At 59.4% G+C, this 3,227-nt stretch overlaps 1 pseudogene across 1 annotated transcript; it reads right to left on the bottom strand.

Moving 5' to 3' along the window:
* Window positions 1-253: 253 nt before the first annotated feature.
* LOC125551336 (putative beta-D-xylosidase 2) lies at window positions 254-2,870 on the bottom strand (annotated as a pseudogene). Its single transcript, XR_015600640.1, has 3 exons — window positions 2,689-2,870; window positions 1,202-2,543; window positions 254-1,076 (listed from the first exon to the last, which is right to left on the bottom strand). The product of XR_015600640.1 is annotated as a putative beta-D-xylosidase 2 (transcript).
* Window positions 2,871-3,227: the final 357 nt, after the last annotated feature.

Genomic DNA, 3,227 nt, shown 5'->3' with positions numbered 1-3,227 from the left:
ATGGACCGATAGGGGTACCGTGGTGGATGGCTCGCATCGTTCGGACAACTCGGTTGGCATGTTTACGGCCGTTTTGAGGTTCCCGTTGGAGATGAGCTTTAGAATGTCCGGCTCCCTGCCCCGGTTGCAAGTTTGTACAGGAAACCAGTCCAGTGGCACTCGGGCCTTGACAGAGGTGAAGCGCATGGTTATGGATCAATCAAAGTAGACGCAAGATTCAGGAATACATGGAGACAATTTCACACCCGAGAGGTAGAAACAATGATTCTTTGTATTGCTTCCAGTTTCATAATCGTTTGCAGTGCGTAGAACAATTTTAGTAATCAGGTGCAGTTCTAATTCCTCTCTCCACCTTTGCGGAGACAGTGTCTGGCACCATGAAAATCCAATTCCAAACTATCCAACACTTGCTGTTGACATCCATGGCTATTGTCCGAATCCTTAGCCACTACACTGCTAGTTGTTCGACCCCCAGCGTGACCAGGTGGGTTAGCTCGCCGATCGTCAGCATGTGCTCGCCCACGGGGATCCTTCGGACCCCGTCCCGGTCGGCCACGCTGAGTTCGTTGCAGACGTCGAGGCCCATCTCCACGCGGACCACGCCGCCGGCGGGAACGTGCACCTTCTCGAACACAACCAGCTGACGAGCGGGCGCGCCGTGGGCCGCGGCGGCCGCAGCCGGAGGGGACGCGTACACGAGCACCGTATGCGCGCCTCCCGGTCTCCGACGTTCTTCACGACCACGTGGACCGGGATGCTCAGGCCCTCGCACCGCGCGTGCGAGACACGCACATCGGCGGCGGCATGGCCAAGATGCTTCGTCGTGTTGAGGGAGGAGGCGGCGGCGGCGTGGTGACCGGCAAGCTGGACGGTGAGTTGCGCCGGCGCGTGCGCGAGCGTGTGGGTGAACTTGGTGTAGCTGAGGCCGTGTCCGAACGGGTGGATGGTCGGGCCAGTGTAGAACCGATACGTCCGTCCGGGGTACCCCCTCGCCGGGTCGGCGCGCATCGCCATGTTTGTCATCGGCGCCTTCTGCAGGTAATCCTGTGGGTACCATGTCACCGGCAGCTTCCCTCCTGCACCAATTCCAATCCAAAACCTATCAAACTCGTGTCCTTGCTTCAATTTTTGGTAAATTTTGTCATCTGAAATTCGATCCGGACTTGAATCATTCAAATAGACACTGTCTAAGTGTACATACCTGGGTTGTGGTGACCGAAGATTACATCGGCGATCGCCTGCCCGCCGGCCTGGCCGGGGTACCCTGCCCACAGGATGCCAGCGATCTTCCGGTCGTTCTGCGCGAAGGCAATGTCGACGGGCCCGCCGGACATGAGGACGAGGATCACCGGCCCTTTGGAGGCCTTCGCCACAGCGGAGACGAGCTCCGCCTGGCGACCAGGAAGGAGCAGGCTTGTCCGGTCCAGGCCCTCGGCCTCGACCTTCTGATCGAGGCCGAGCAGGACGACGGTGGCGTCAGCACGACGGGCCGCGTCGACGGCAGCGGCGATCGGCTGGTTGCCGCCTTGGCATGCCACGTCGGTGCAGCCCGCCTGGTGTAATGTGGTCTTCACGTACCTGCCGATGCCCTGCAGCGGCGTGGTGTACCGGCACGGCTGACCGGCGTAGTTCCCGATCATGGCCACGGTGGCCTGGGAGTGCGGGCCGACGACGGCGACTGTGTGGTGCGCGGCTCGTGAGAGCGGCAGCGCGGCGCCGTCGTTCTTGAGGAGCACGACGCTCTGCCTCGCCGCCTCCAGCGCCAGCTCTTGGTGCGCGGGCGTGCACACGTGCTGCGGGCCGAGGTGGCCGAACGGCTGCGTGGCCAGATCGCCGTCGTACATCCCGAGGCGCATCTGCACGATAACGGTGTTGGTGACGGCGGCGTCGATGTCGGCGTCGGACACCTTCCGCTGCGCGACGGCGCCCTCGGTGTAGACGGCCAGGAAGGGGCCGCAGTCGAGGTCGAGGCCGGCCCGGAGCGTGGCGGCGACGGCGTCCTCGTGGGTCCTGGTGTAGTGCTGGTCGCGGTAGAAGACGTCGACGGAGTCGCAGTCAGAGACGATGTACCCCTCGAGGTGCCAGTTGCCCCTGATGGTGCCGGGGAGGAAGGACTCGTCGGCGCAGGTGGGCACGCCGTTGACCTGGTTATAGGAGCACATGACGCTGGCGGCGCGGCCGTCGGCGACACAGGAGCGGAAGGGGACGTTGAAGGTGTCCTCGAGGTCCTGCGGCGTGACGATGGCGTTGAAGTCGAAGCGGTCGGTGCCGGACCAGCTGTCGAGGTCGTAGGCCGTGAAGTGTTTGCAGCAGGCGGCGGTCTTGAGACGCGTGTGGCCGCCGTGGCGACCTGCGCCCCCGTAGGGCTGCTGGAGGCCGCGGACATAGGCGGCGGCGTAGCGGCCGGAGACGGCGGGGTCCTCGCCGGGTGTCTCCTGGCCGCGGCCCCACCGCGGGTCGCGGAAGATGTTCACGTTGGGGCTCCAGAAGGTCAAGCTCGCCTGACCGCCGTTGTACATCGCTCGCCCCTCGTCTGACACCGCCTGCATGCACCATGTACGTGGACGTATGTTAACACCAAAATTGTGGCAATTTTTTTAGTAGTAGAAGAAAGAATGGTACTCCTATTTCAAAAATGGACTGAAAATTGTGGCAATTGAGTACTGCAAAGTTATCTAAGAGTATTACTCCTATTTCAAGAATGGACTGAAACTTAAAAATAAAACTTTCTGACAACCGCGCAATGCAAGGCATGATCAAATGTGAAAGAGAAATACTCGTCCCAGCAAGAGGAATCTGGCTGGCAATGGCACGGATGTCTATGCGGGATCATATCTTTGCCTCTCTCAATCCTCTCAATCACGTGGGTAGGCTGGAAGGATGATATACTACGGGGCTGTTTGGTTTGTGACTAGCTTAGCCAAAGATTGCCACAACTAAGGTTAGGCAAATTTGACCAACTTAGGTGAGTGTTTGGTTCATGCCACATCTTAGGCAAGCCACCCTTGGACCCCACATGGCATACACACAAAAAGTGTGACAAGATTCCCTTAGGCTTGCCAACTTGTGCCTCTCATTTTAATGAACTAACCTTAGGCAAGCTTGGCAAAAATGTATGGCAAGATGTGGCAATGCTAGTCCTAGAACCAAACAGCCCCGTGCTGTACCTGTCATGTCAAGGTACGATGCACGTGGTTCAGTGGATTCACAGACCAGAAGACACGAGT

Source organism: Triticum urartu, chromosome 4A, assembly GCF_056163025.1.
Source record: "Triticum urartu cultivar PI428250 chromosome 4A, HENAU_Tu73, whole genome shotgun sequence".
NCBI classification, from domain to species: Eukaryota; Viridiplantae; Streptophyta; class Magnoliopsida; order Poales; family Poaceae; genus Triticum; species Triticum urartu.
Note: the sequence above shows the minus strand (reverse complement) of the source record. Positions and strands in the feature narration are given on the sequence as shown.